At 45.9% G+C, this 14,332-nt stretch overlaps 2 pseudogenes; both read right to left on the bottom strand.

Moving 5' to 3' along the window:
* LOC140219041 (uncharacterized) overlaps window positions 1–14,332 on the bottom strand; it is a 500,311-nt pseudogene that overhangs the window by 215,909 nt on the left and 270,070 nt on the right.
* Window positions 5,675–10,821, bottom strand: LOC126523912 (uncharacterized; annotated as a pseudogene).

The following is a 14,332-nucleotide window of genomic DNA, read 5'->3' as shown; positions in this document are numbered from 1 at the left end:
CGGCCACAGTCACCCTTCCTGAGGCCCTAGGGTTCAGAGATAATAATAGTCATGTGAATAAATATGCGGTGGAAATTAGCAAAAGGCGATAGGAGGATTGGTGGCTCAAAAGTAGACAGGTGACATAAGGTTAAAAGGGTAGGAAGACGTATTTAAATAGAATCGAGAAATTCAATGAAACACAACACAGATAAAAGTAAAAATTAAAGGCAAAATAAAAATCTGAGCATTGGGGCAACTGCCATCGCCCCGTTTCAAAGGGGACGCTCCTACCTTCCATCCATCCATCCATCCATCCATCCATCCATGAATCTAATTTATAAAGGTAAGGGGGAGAAAGATTAAATTCACTCGTATAGACCGTTGACCATTACATCGGTAATATACAGGGTAGCAATGCAGGCAATCAACTTAAAGCTTCAAGCATTGCAGAGAATAATGGCATTTTGGGAGAACTTCAGAATGGCTTCAGAATAGGTAGGCGTTTAGATGATAACTTATTTGGTCTTACTCAGTGTATTGAAATATCAAAAGTAGAAAGCAGACCGTTATATGTGGCCTTTTTAGACTTTACAGGAGCCTATGACAACGTAGACCGCAACATTTTGTGGGATATTCTGGAAGGGGAAGGCTTAGGTGACGATTATCTACAGCTTTTGAGAGAGATTTACATAGAAAATACCGTTTGCGTTGAATGGGAAGGGATGAGGAGCGAGGAGAAATTTCATATCAACAAGGGACTGAGGCAGGGGTGCCCTTTATCCCCACTGCTGTTTATGATGTACGTGGTGAGGATGGAGAGGGCGCTAGAAGGAAGTAATATCGTGTTTAATCTCTCATACAAACAGGCGGGTACAGTATAGAGCAGCATCTCCCAGGTTTATTTTATGCGGACGACATTGTGTTGCTAGCTAACAAGCAAGTGATTTGCAACGTCTGGCTAATATCTGTGGACAGGAAGGCAACAATTTAGGTTTGAAATTTAGTGTCAGAAAATCAGGTGTTATGGCATTCAATGAAAACAGTGAACAGGACGTGGAGATACAGGGCCAGGAAATACCTCGGGTAACAGAATATAAATATCTTGGTATGTGGATAAACGAAGGCAATAGATATATGGAAATACGGGAAAAAACAATAACAGTGAAGGGGACGAGAAATGCAGCCATAATGAAGCACAGAGCGCTATGGAGATACAACAGGTACGAGGTCCTCCGAGGTATGTGAAAAGGTGTAATGAATCCAGGACTTACTTTTGGAAATGCGGTTGTTTGCTTTAAATCAGAGGTACAATCAGGACTCAACGGGAACCAAAGGTCAGTGGGTCGCCTCGCATTGGGCGCTCACGGGAAGACTACAAATGAAGCTGTGCAGGATGATATGGGCTGGACTAGTTTTGAAGTGAGGGAAGCTCGCAGTAAAATTGAGTATGAAGAACGGCTGAGGAATATGGAATAAAGTAAATGGGCTGGGAGAGTGTTCCAGTATCTGTGCAGGAAAAACACTGATTCACAGTGGAGGAAAAGAACTAGGGAGCTTACCAGCAAGTATGCGGCCTGTGGTGTGGGCAACACAGCAACAAGGAAGGTCAAGCGGAAAGTCAGAGAGGCTGAATTAATCTCATGGGTGGCGGCAATGGAAAAGAAACCTTGAGTAACTACTTAAGAGGAAAAAACGAAATTAGGAAAGAAACAATTTATGATATATCAAAGGGAAGCTCATTACTTTTCGAAGTGAGATCGGGATGCCTTAGAACACGCATCTATAAAGCGAGATATAAGAAGGAAGAAGAAGCATGTGCTTGCTGTGTTAAAGCTAGGGAGACTATGGAGCATGTTTTATCAGAATGTGAAGACGTCTACCCAGCGGCCGATTTAGGCGCCACTGGCCTCCTTAAATGCAACAATTATCATTCAGATCGTCGAGCGGTTTTCTCATAAAATCATGCGTTTTATATGTATTTGAGCTGCCGGCATCGAGGATAGGCCCGAGCTAAAGCTTCCTCTTATTGCATCACAACGGTTCTATCGGAAACCCACGAAACATGAAGCTGACTATACGGAACCCCGCGGCCGCAGTGGTGCACAAATAATAGGAAAAAACAATGAAGGAAACGAAAAGGAAGCTTTGCGGGAGCCGTTATCACGCCCAGACATCTGGAAAGCCGACGCGCTGTCTGCAAGCTGTCTCGCAAAATCGTCGATTCATTGCCAGTCGAGCAAGTAGCAGGTTGTATTCAAGATAAGGCTGATACATGAGCGCGCTCATTGTTAAGTACCGAGGTGAAGCAACAGTCTCAGGGCGTGCTTCATTTTATTATTTTTGCTTTTGTCGTGCGTCATGGCATACGCCACGGCGCGAATTTCAAATCTTTAAGGTCGATACGCCACGTGGTGGCGAAAAAGGAAACGAAACGCATGTGCGCAATTCGTGGGTATGCCAATCAGATAGCCTCCGTTTAGTTATTTTGACCTGTTCAAAGTCTATTTTACTTTCATTGTTTTTAAAACACAAATCTTTGAATAGTTCCCCGTTACATTCAACTGCAGGGTGGAGTTGTTTACAAGCAAGTATCAGGTGTTCAGCCGTTTCCTCCTCCTCTCCACACGCCCCGCACAAGTCTATTTCCTGGTATCTGGCTCGGTGCGTTTTAGTCCGCACTACACCTGTTCTGGCCTCAAACAACAATGAGCTTCCCTTAGAGATATCGTAAATATTTTCTTTGGCTATTTCTTGCTTAAACGTCCTGTACGTCTCTAATGCAGATTTGGTTTGCATCTCTGTTTTCCACATACCCCTCTCTGTCTCCTTAGCCTTTTTCTTGACGGATGATTCCTTACCTGTCCCCCCCACTGCTGCCCAAGTATGTGCTTGTCAATTTTCTAGTTCGCTTCCTCCACCTTTTGTTAACGTTCCTCGTGTATAAGTAACTGAAAAACTTCCTAGCCCACTGCATTTCCGCCATTTTCCTCAATCGTTCCTCAAATGCTACCTTGCCACTAGCCTCTCTGCCCTCGAAAGAAGACCATCCGAGATTCCCCTGCACTTGCCATGTGCTCCCAGAGTGAGCCCACACCACGTTGCCTAGTTTCCGAATGTTGCCGGGTCTCTGCTGTCATACATAGAACTGCATTGACAAAAGTCAGGCCTGGAACCGTTACCCCCTTCCATACCCCTCGTACTACCTCGTACCTATTGTAGTGCCACAGTGCCCTACTCTTCATAATCGCTGCACTTCTGTTACGTTTAGTCGTTACAGCTTTTCGTACTCTGTCAGATACTGAATGCCTTTATTTGTCCACGCCCCAAGATACTTGTACTTATCGACTATCTCAAGCGTGGCCTCCTGTATCTTATCCTCGCCGCAAATGTTATTAAAAATCATGACTGCTGATTGCTCGTTACTAAACTTCAAGCCTAATCTGTCTCCTTCGGCACCACATATGTTCATCAATCCCTGCAGATCTTTTGTATTGTCAGCCATTAATACAATATCATCCGCATACATCAGTCCTGATAATGACTGTTCAATCAATTTTCCTTGTTTGAAAAATAATAGCTTGAAGCCGAGTCCACTTTGCTGTATTTTGGCCTCTAATCCTTGCAGGTACAGCATAAACAACAGAGGTGACATTCGAAACCCCTGCCTAAGCCCCCGCCGAATCATTACAGGCTCCGAAACCTGCTTTTCCAATTGTATAATCACCCGGTTACATTTATAGATATCTTTTAGGAACTTGGTTACTCCATCTTGCACTCCTAAATTTTCCAGAATGCCCCACAAGCCCTCTTGAAGTACACTGTCATAGGCTCCCTTGATATCCAAAAAAGCAAGCCATAGGGGTCTGTGTTCCTTTTCAGCTATTTCAATGCACTGTGTTAGTGAGAACAGATCGTCTTCTAGCCTTCTGTGCTTCCGGAACCCATTTTGTAGCTCTCCAAGCACCCCCTCGTTCTCTACCCATGCCCGTAGTCTGTCCTTTATAATCTGCATAACCACCCTGTTAACCACTGACGTCACTGGTATGGGCCGGTGGTTATTTATGTCAGCTTTGTCTCCCTTTCCCTTATATATAATTCCCATTCTACTTAGCCTCCATTAGCATTTTGCTCACCGCCTCTCTTAATGATTTCTTAGATTTCGGGCCCAATTTCTTTATTAACAAAATTGGAATAGCATCCGGGCCTGCCGATGTGCTACTTGGTACCCTCTTCTCGACCCTTTCCCACTCTCTTTGTCCAAACGAAAGCAGTGGATTGACCGGACTATCCCTCTCAGATATACTGCATGTACCATTTCTCTGTTCTGTAAATTTTTCCGTCAGCATATTTCCTATATGCTCCATTGCCTCCTCTCCTCCTAACCGAGTACCTTGAGCTGTTACTATATACCTCTGCTCTAGGCTTGTCCTATTGCCCAAGGAGTGCAGATGTGGCCACAATTTCCTAGCTGCCTGTTTATCTTTTTATTGCTTATTTCTGACAGCCATTGGGACCCTTTTGTCTCGATTTTCTCGTTGATCAAATAGGATGCTTCCCTTCTGCATTTTATGTAGTTTACCCATTTTCTCTCTACTTCTGCTTCAGATTCTCCCTTACTTTTGGAATACCAGTGTGCCCTGGAGGCTTCCTGACGTTTCTTTATGGCCTTCTTAACCTCTTCATCCCAGCAGCTCTTGAGTTTTCATATCCCTTGCCTTGTTTTCGTGACTCGCACCTTACCTAGTTCACGCTCAAATAGTCTTATTAACTTTGGGTAACTCCAATCACTTTAAGTACCCTCTGATATTTCCTCTTCAGTTTGTTTAGCCGCTATTTCCACTTGTTCTTCTGAGTAAAAAATTCTATCTGGCTGTTCCTCACGCCTCGTTCGTGCTTTAGTTTCCCTCTTAAAACTCAGCTTGATACGTTTGTGGTCAATACTTATACTTCTGGAGCCCTGTTCATCTATAATCATGGCTGCTAATCTATCGTACATCCTATGTGACATTAACACATAATCTATTGTCGAGTGTCGACCCCCTACGTCCCATGTTATGATCCTGTCACACTTCTGAGTAGAGTTACAGACAACTAAGTTATGCCTCTCACACATATCCAGCAGCATGTTACCTGTGGAGTCTGTGTACCAATCCAGATCTTCAACATGCGCATTCATGTCTGATAAAACAATTATCTCACATCCTTTTCCTAGCTCAATGATATCCGCTGCTGTACAGTCCAACATTTTTTTTGTTTTCCTCTTTAGCATTTGATCCTGTCCAAAGGTATACAAAGCCTAGAAGTGCTTTCGCCCCCGCTAATTTTTCTTTTAGCCATAAATGCTCCTTGCATTCCTGCTTGACCCTTTGCCAATTTGTATTTTCATGAATGAGTGATCCGATTCCCCCGCCCTTCCTGCTACCCTGCACTCGGTTGCAGTATTCAAATGCATAATCAGGGTTAGAGGGTGGTTGCTCCATGTCCCTAAGATGTGTCTCTACAAACCCATAAACCATTAAGTTCTCCTACCTTAGTTGCTCTTCGATTTGCTCCCGTTTTAGCCTATTTCTGCCACCTTGCATGTTAATGAACCCTATGCCTGGCTCAATTTAGTACTGGTGCTTACTTCTGTTGCCTCTCCTACAGTACCGATGCTTGCTTGTTTGTAGCTCCTGCCTCGAATCGTGCACGCCTACACTGGTTCTTTCAGGGCTCTGGGTCCCCCTAAAAAAGCTGTTGCCTAGCTGGCGACCTATCCTGCCCCCTATCCTCTTACCAGTGGCACCACTGCAGTGAATGCCATCCTGCACAAAAGGCCGGAAGCCGGCTCCGTACACGTCCCTGTTGACATCCATCACGCTGTACCCGAGTCGTCCGCTCAGACTCCTAATGACCCGATTGGCTACAACCACCCTCCTTTCTACCTGGTAAGACTGGCCCTGAACCTCTGGGATAGTGCATATGGTCACATGCTACCTCCCGGAGGCCTCTCTAAGCTTACTCAGTCCAGTCTCAATGTGCCTCTCAAGGTCCTGGCTTCTCCCCTTAAGCACGTCATTGAGCCCAGCATGCATAATGACCAAGTTGTCGCCCTCCGTGCTGTCCCTTACCACTTCTCGCGCCTTGGTCATCGCTTCCGCCATGCCCGCTTGGGCCTCCAGCTGCACTCTCCCGTCCGCCTTCACTCTCTCCATCACGCCTTCTTCAGCCCTCCCCACGTTGGAGTTCCCTATCACCAGGACCCTTCTGCTAGCGAACCGTTCGCCGCCAGTCTATATCCGCTGCCCCTCTCTTCGCGCCCGCTGGCGCCCCTGTGGCTGCAGCGTCGCATCACTCGGGGTGTGTTCCGCTGCTTCGCTATAACTATGCCGATTCACCGGCGGCGAGCTGACGACCGCTTGCTCTGCCTCCCTGCCTCCCACTTCGCCTGCAGGGTCTACCCTACTTTCTGAGTTTTTGCCACCGGTTTGATGTCCTGATCCGCCATTCTCCGCTGCCCGCATCTCAAGCACATCGAGCCGCCTTTCCAGTTCGGCGCTCCTTTCCTTCTGTTCCCGAAGCTCGGCCACGGTCCTTACTAATTGCACGGCCTGGGCCGCCTCCACCTTAACCAAATTGTCAACTTTCGCCTGCAGTACTACTCGCTTCTCCTGCTCCTCCCTCAGGTTTGCTTTAAGCTCTTCGATCTTAGCCGCCCAATTCCCTTCCAGTTTTTGGGAGGCTTCCCTTACAACCTCGCACGACCTGCACGTGAAGCTAGACCCCTCGGCGTCTGCTAAACTCTGGAATTTAGTCTCGTCGAGGAAGCACCATCGCAGGCACTAGTCGCACTGCACTTGCTCCCCGTCCCCCGCGGCCTTCACGTTCTTCGGTTTCATCGATAGGCCTAAGTCCCTAGGCCTAACGAGCAAGTTCGCGAAATAACTCGAGCAAAGCCGACCTCGACCGCTATGTAAAAAAAAAATTGCACTCCCTACTCCATGTAAGAATCCGAAGAGCTAGCTGAAACAATTAAATAAGCCTATCAAATAGGTCCCGCCTACCACCTAGGCCTAACGGGGGAGCCGCCAGACCTAGACAAAACCGGTACGTTTATTTTATTTGATAAATACTGCCAGCCTTCAGAGAAGGCCGTGGGCAGGAGTGGACAGTACATATGAAGAAATGATCAAAAATAAGAAACATTACACAAGGCTAGCACCACGCACTGAAAAGCAGCGAAAGACCGGTAGTATGCACGTCGCTTGCATACAAACCCGTGCTACAGATATAAAATTGTACACTGATATATTGACAGAGTGCTTGACAAGGAAAAATTGGATAAGAACACGGACCATTCAAGCTGCGCATGCGCATCGTACGATATGACAAACTGCTGTAATTCATCACTTATCGAAGCATTTTGCGGGAGAACCATAACATATGTCGCGAGATGATAAGTGTGTTACTGAAAATCGAAGGCTGATGGATTAATTATAAAGCACTTAAGAATTACTATATGGTGACTTTCTCGACAATGTGTGCATTGAGCCGGTTCCATTCCCGAATAGTTCGAGGAAAAAAGAAATTACTAAAGCAATCGGTTCTGCAGGCGAATTCTTTAACTTTTTTCGAATGATTTCCTCGTGTGGAACGACGAGTCACATGTTGAATGTACAATTCCTTATTGATACGCAGATTATCATGATATATTAAATACATATATTTCAACCTATCCCGATGACGTCTTAGTTGAAGTGTTTCTAAATTCGCTTTTTCTAGCAGCTGAGTCGGAGATGTGTGCCATCTGTATGAATTAAAGACAAATCTTATTGATTTTCTTTGGACACTTTTGAGTTTTCTTATATTTACTTCAGTAAATGGGTCCCATAAGACGGAAGCATATTCAAGAATCGGCCTAATAAATGTTTTATATGCCAGTAACTTTATTTCCTCTGTCGACTGACGTAGGGAACGTTTCAGATACCCAAGCTTCTTCATGACCTTTTTTGTATGTAGTTAATATGTGTGTTCCACCTGAGATCAGACGTGATCATGACACCCAAGTATTTATAGCTCTCTACTGAAGAAAGGCTGCGGCAATTTATTGAATATTGTAAGTGTAGGGGAATCCGTTTTCTTGATATTGATATTGATACGGTTTTTTTCTCATTTACCTTCATTTGCCACTCAGAACACCAACGGTCTATTTTAGATAGAGATGAATTTAGAAGAGCCTGGTCATTTGGACACTGAATTACATTATACAATATACAATCGTCAGCAAACAACATAGTTTTCACTGGTATGTCTTGAGTAATGTCATTATTAAAAATTAAAAAGAACAGTGGTCCCAGGATGGATCTCTGCGGTATGCCTGACGAAACTGGGGCCGGACTGGAACTAATGCTGTCAATGGAAACACTCTGCCGTCAGATATGCTTCTATCCAGGATATTAATGTAGTGTTCTTGAATAATGATTTCATTTTGACAAGCAGTTTAGGATGGGACACGTGATCAAAGGCTTTCTCGAAATCTAAGAATATAATGTCTACATGGCTTTGCTTATCTAATGATGCGGCAAAATCCTGAACGGCTTTGAGCAATTGTGTTACCGTTGACAGGTTCTTGCGAAAACCATGCTGTCTGGATGCGATCAGGTTGCTATTTTCAAGAAACTCCGATATATGTTTAAAAATGACATGTTCAAATGTCTTCACACATGTGCATAAAATAGAGATAGGCCGGTATATCGCAATATGTCATGCATTTTGTGATTTAGGAACGGGGACAATTCTTCCATACTTCCAATCATGTGGAAGTTCCGCTCGCCGTAAGGATTCTTTAAATATTATGGTTAAATATTTCGAGCACCATTCGACAGACCTAACGAGGAAGGCATTCGGTATGCCGTCTGTTCCAGGGGATTTCTTGCGGTCCACTTTCAAAAGAAGCGAGAAAACGCCTTCCTCAGTTATTGATACATCACCTATAGCAGGGCATTCGTGAGGTGGCGTGAAGTGTGGCTGATTGCCGTCATCTGTCGTGAACACTGAATAGAAGTAATCATTGAATGAACTCGCAATGGCAAATGGATCCGTAACAGGTGTACCGTCAATACATAGATTCGATATCGTACTCTTTTTTTTTGTTTTAAGTGACGCCAAAATTTTGCCGCGGACGAAAGAAGAAAGTTTTTCATAGTTACATTGTGATAATGTTCCTTAGTCTTTTTCATAGTGTGTTTTAACTGCCTGCGCATGTCGGAAAGTTTTTGCCCGGTATCTCCGGAGGGACTACGACGAAGTTTCTTTCGGATCTTTTTCGTCTTTCGTCCCAAGCGTACAATGTCTTTAGTCATCCATGGGTTTGAGCGTTGCACAGACTTTACTCGGAATGGTACGAAATCACGTATGCACCTTAAAACAAGGTTTTTGAAGAAAAAGCACAAGTCATCAACGGAAATTTCCCCAGACTCAGAGAGGACAACAAATTGTGAAAACGAGATATCAAGCTGGTCCAATATAGTCACATCATCAGAACGCGCTAAAATTGGTACCATAGATGCCTGTTTCTTGATTTTCTTTATAGAATTCAAATCTATATATAAACTTACCATCTTATGATCGGATATACCTTCAAGAACATACGTTTTCGTACTGCGATTAAGGATGCTACTGCTGAGAAGAAAAAGATCTAAAATAGACGTGGTTTCCCCTTGTATCCGTGTTGGTTCGGTGACTAATTGTGTTAGGTCATGGAAAAGGATAATATCAACAAAAGGCTCGGCAGAGCTGCATAAGGGGTGGAGAATTTACTGTTCCAGTTTATGGACGGTACGTTAAAATCACCACCGAGCATCAAATTCGAAGAATAACTTTTGCTAGCGCATAAAAATTTATTAAGTTTCTCAAAAAAGGAAATACCTGAGTTAGGCGGCCTGTAAAACCCTGCTACAACGAGACTAAGGTCATCAAGAAAGACTTTTAAGATTACGTTCTCGATACCAGGTACGCCAAGAAGCTTCTCCACGTGTAGCGTTTCTTGAAAGATTATTGCGACACCACCGCCTCGGGAATGCCTATCCGTGCGGTGAATTTGATAGCCCGGTGGCGTTACCTCATCATCGCTGATTTCACTGTGCAGCCAAGTCTCGGTCATTATTATTAAATGTGGTTTGTACGTCAGAATGATGCTTTCTATTTCTTCGAACTTATTCATAATGCTTCATAATTCATAATGCAGAACAGTTTACACCCTTTGGCGTGCCCCTTCTGCCACACAACGATAATCGTCATCTGCCTTGATGCGTTTCCTTTCTTTAACGCTGCGAGCCCGGAACTTTCCAGTAACGAACGGCACGCGCGTTATCAGAAGGGGCACTCCAAAGGGTGTAAACTGTTCTATGCTGATAACGCGAGTGCCGTTCGTTACTGGAAAGTTCCGGGCTCGCAGCGTTAAAGAAAGGAAACGCATCAAGGCAGATGACGATTATTGTTGTGTGGCAGAAGGGGCACGCCAAAGGGTGTAAACTGTTCTTAGAGTGTAGCCTCATGTTGACAGGAGGCCAGCCGACGTGCCCACTCACTCTATCAAGAGTGACTCTTACCTCTTACCACTACTCTTACTACTCTTACCAAGAATTCAAACTTTGCGCCCCTACTTCATGAAAAAGAGAACACTTCGAAACACAAGCTAATAAAAATAAAAGAGTACTTAGCTACGAACGACGTCGCTGAAGCCTCGAGCATAGGAGCGCCCGCCAAGAACCCCAGGGGCACCAGGGTGTGGTCCCAAAGAGTGTCGCCGTCTGGTGGCCTCCGGCGGAAGGCATCACCGGCGGTGCCAGCGTCTCCCATGAGAAACGCTCGGCGGTCGGCACACTAGACAAGACGGTCATTTGAGGAATCGCCAGTCCACGGGATTGGCCAGTCGTTTCAGCGGGTGCGAGAGACAAAATCTGGGGGCGTTTTTCTCCCTTTGCCTAGGTACCACGGAGGAGCAGTTTCTTTGCTCGTTCTGTCCCTAGGCGCGCCGGCATTTTGCCATGTGTCGGCTGGCGATCCTTCACATCAATGTCTCCTTTCTTGACTAAGCCGTGCGGGCCGTGCCAACGTTACTAGACTAGCTTCAGTTGTAAAACTCCCCGCCCGCGCGCTTACAGCCGCTGTCGCCACTTCTGTGACAGCCGCCAGATGGCAGCGCTGTTCCATCGAGCTCCACTGCAGACGCCTCGTCACAGCCTTGAGCTCGTGCGGACGGGCAGTTTGCGCGTGTTTCACGCTCGCTGTCGTTCTCCCTTGTCCGAATTAGTGATACCACGAGAAAGTGGTATCCACCTACAGCAATAAGATTTATCGCACCAGTTCGTTAATACTGAAAGAAAGGTAAACTGCACGAAAGGAAGAAACGCATACAGCGAAGCGCGGAAGCTGCGTTTCTAAATGTGTGTTTCTTCCTGTCGTCTTAACGTTTCGCGAGGTTAAGGCTTACGAGCCTGAATATCTGGCCAAAGTGCGTGATTGTAGGAGGATCTTCATCCGCACCGAAGCTTCTCACCACGCCAAAGAAGCGCTACAAAAAGAAAGGTGAGGTCGGTCTTTGTACACACTAGCCACAAAAAAAAAAAAGTCGGATTTTTCATTCCGTGAAGATGGTTAATCAGCGATGCTGAAACGTGCGGCCCCTGTGTTTATCACTGGGTTAATCCCGAGGGTTCATTAAGGTATTTCTCAGTTATGAGGTTACACACACAATCGGCTGCGACGGAGAGAACGACGTCACTGACGGTATGCCCGCAGTCCGCAGTTGTCGCTTGCGTTCGATGTCTCGAGTTTGCTCGGCGGCGTGGTTAGCAGCCTTCGCCTGCTATTTGCCGCTTGTGGTTCTTCGAAATTAAATTTCTTCAAAATTAAATCTTTCCGTTACGTAAGACCATGAGTGGCTCATACTCCCTTAAGGAATGGCTCATACCCCCGTAAACGCAGCCTCCCCATTACGACGACACAAGCGAAGTGAAATTCTACGCTGGAAAGATGAATGGTCACGCAGCCAGCTGTGGAACACGACGACGAACGCGGGAGCAGTGGCACGAGCGCGTGCCGTTAATATCGCAGAGAGTTCCCGGTCGGCACGAGGAATCGTGCGAAGCGTCGCATTGCAGGGAGCACAGAAAAAGTGGTGCGCCGAATTGTCGACATCGTTCCGATAGCGGCCTATACAGCCAGATACGCAGCACGTCGGCATCGTCTGCTGATATTCTTAAGAAACTTGGCGAAGGCCACAGTTCCACGGATGACATGCTTGCTGAAATTCGCCGTCAACAACGAACCACAGAATACACCAACGCTGCACCGCGTGCTTGGTCCGGCCCGCCCGCGTAGCCGGCCGCCGGCCAGTGAGGAAGTGAAGTCTTTATTCTATGGTGAAGCCGGGCGCGACTGCAGCGCCACGAAGGCGCGGGCGGGTGGCGGTTCCGCGCAACGGCGCCGAGTTTTACTGAAGCTAGTCTAGTAACGTTGGGCCGTGCGTCGTCTACAAGTTTTCCTCGTGCGTCTCCTTGGGTGTTGCTGGCGCAGTGCACTGGCGCGTACGATCGTTGTCGTTTGGTCAGTGGTCTCCCTTGAAGGCGAGTATGATATGGCGTTGCCCTGTCACTACCAGTGTCACACGTATACTTCTGATCGCGATCGGCACCGATCCGGATCGAAATTCTCGACTGCGTGTGGCTCTCTCGCTCATTTTGTCTAAAGGAGGCAATCACGACCGCGAAATTCGATCAGGATCGGGCGTGATCGCGATGAACAGTGAGCCGGAACACAAGATACACACAGTGCACACTGTCAACAATTTCATTGCGAAAGCATTGCGACCTTTGAAGATTAGTGCATGGCACTAGTGACTTGATAGATATAGCATATATTACATATATAGCAAAATATATAGCATCTTCACAGTTCACCCTGTGTGGGCGTTTTCGTTCCTTGCTTGTGCCCCTGTCACACTGGTATCCTACCGTCCTCGCGAATTTTTCCATGCGTCGAACGCTTCGAGAGGGCTCAGTTGCGCGTTATTCAATTGCCATAACTGAAACTTTAAGATACTACTAGTAGCGTGGGGTCTCTTTCTCACGTTTCTGTGTCTTCGTCCGCTTCCGCTGCTGCCTTAGTATGTCAAACGGCAAACTTCTGACTGCTGTTGAAGAAGTCTTAGCGTCACAAGTTGGCGGCTGGACGTAATAATATTTATATTAAGTCCAGCACGCTTAGGCCTTCGCTACTCCAATCTACGGGCCATCCTGCTTCCAGCATTGATCTCCCCACTACCCCTTGGGTGCCCTGGGGATCCTGCGCCGCCTGCTTTATTATAACCTCAGGTCCTCTCCTGAGACCTCCGGTTGCAGTGCTCTCCTGGAGCAGTGCTTGTAAAAATTCCAATCTATCGTCGCGACTTAAAAAGCGACCCGCGACTTATACAACACCAGTCAGAACCTTGCCTGTCGAACCAAGTCATTCTCACCTAATTATTTAAATGATTAAGCGACTTGTGTGTAGGTGTCGGTCAATGTCATATTAAGCGACTGGCGAATTTGTTCCCTTTACTGGACGGATCCTGCATCTCGGCATGCATTTTGTAGCTGTGTATTCGTATAGATGTAGGAGCTTGGTGGGAGATCTATTAGTGCAGGCAGCATGCGCTAACACCATGTGGCAGATACTGCTTGATGATTTCTAGTATATCATACCCGCGCGCAGCTATCGTGTGCGCCACAGCCCTTATAAGTTATTTGGCTCAGCCATAAGTTCCAGCTTTGCTCCGACACCACGTGAGTGCTGGTTTCCCATGTCTGTCTGTCCACCCAGTTCTTTAAGCTGACAATGACCGCTGTCATCATTGATTTTCATTTTTCGTTGCCAGGATCGTGATCCCCATCTTCACGTTGCATTAGTACAAATAATAAGAAAACTTTGACCACTATTGTCGCCACTTTGATTAAAGTTCAGGTCCCTGCAATAATGTACATTTCACTGTTCAGCTACCCACAGCACTAGCTATTAAGCAGTTTTGTTCCATTGTATATATATCATGAAAAACTAGCATCGACATACATAATTACGGAGACTATGATTCAATTATGCACTCAGCATCTCTGTAAACTTGCAACATTCACTCTCTCAGGCATAAAGCGCACTCTCAAGGGCCATCATAAAACAATATGTATACATTTATTTTCTTGGGAGTTCTTCGAAAGTATATTTCTTTCACTAGAAGGTTGGTAACAATGAGCACCTCACCGTCATGGGCTACCAGTTTGGTGCAATGTCCCACTCATTATAAAAATCTTATAAATGGATCGTCATTTGAAGAAAA

Source organism: Dermacentor andersoni, chromosome 6, assembly GCF_023375885.2.
Source record: "Dermacentor andersoni chromosome 6, qqDerAnde1_hic_scaffold, whole genome shotgun sequence".
Classification (NCBI taxonomy): Eukaryota; Metazoa; Arthropoda; class Arachnida; order Ixodida; family Ixodidae; genus Dermacentor; species Dermacentor andersoni.
This window is presented reverse-complemented; position numbering and strand designations above follow the sequence as displayed.